We start from the raw sequence: 405 nt of genomic DNA, 5'->3' as shown, positions 1-405 counted from the left end.
ACCAAAGAAATGAGAATAAAGAATTCTTTGGAAAAAAACGGTGTCTAAACGACGATTGTACCATGATGCTAGATTGTGAAGATGAAAGTCAGGAGGATACATCCGACATTTGCAGCCCCGATGAAATTCTCAAAAAGTAACTATTGCACCGCAATAAAAATAAATAAATATAACTGAAAGTCCTGTCAACTGGTGCAGTGTCAGTCGAAAAGAATATACAATTTTGCCAATTTTCAAGTTTTTCAAGTTTGTCGCCTCGAGCGAGTAGTTATATAGAGGCGCATGTTTGATTTACGACCCTACGAAAAGTTTTTATTATGTACAATGTTCCAATTTTTTAATTTTTTAGTACTAAAAAAACATTCAGTCTTATCATGAGTGTAATTTTCCCCGAACCGGTTCACT

Source organism: Rhagoletis pomonella, unplaced genomic scaffold, assembly GCF_013731165.1.
Source record: "Rhagoletis pomonella isolate Grant_MI unplaced genomic scaffold, Rhpom_1.0 Rhpom_scaffold_00009, whole genome shotgun sequence".
Lineage (NCBI taxonomy): Eukaryota > Metazoa > Arthropoda > Insecta > Diptera > Tephritidae > Rhagoletis > Rhagoletis pomonella.
The sequence above is the reverse complement of the archived record's forward strand: the minus strand, read 5'-3'. Positions refer to the sequence as shown.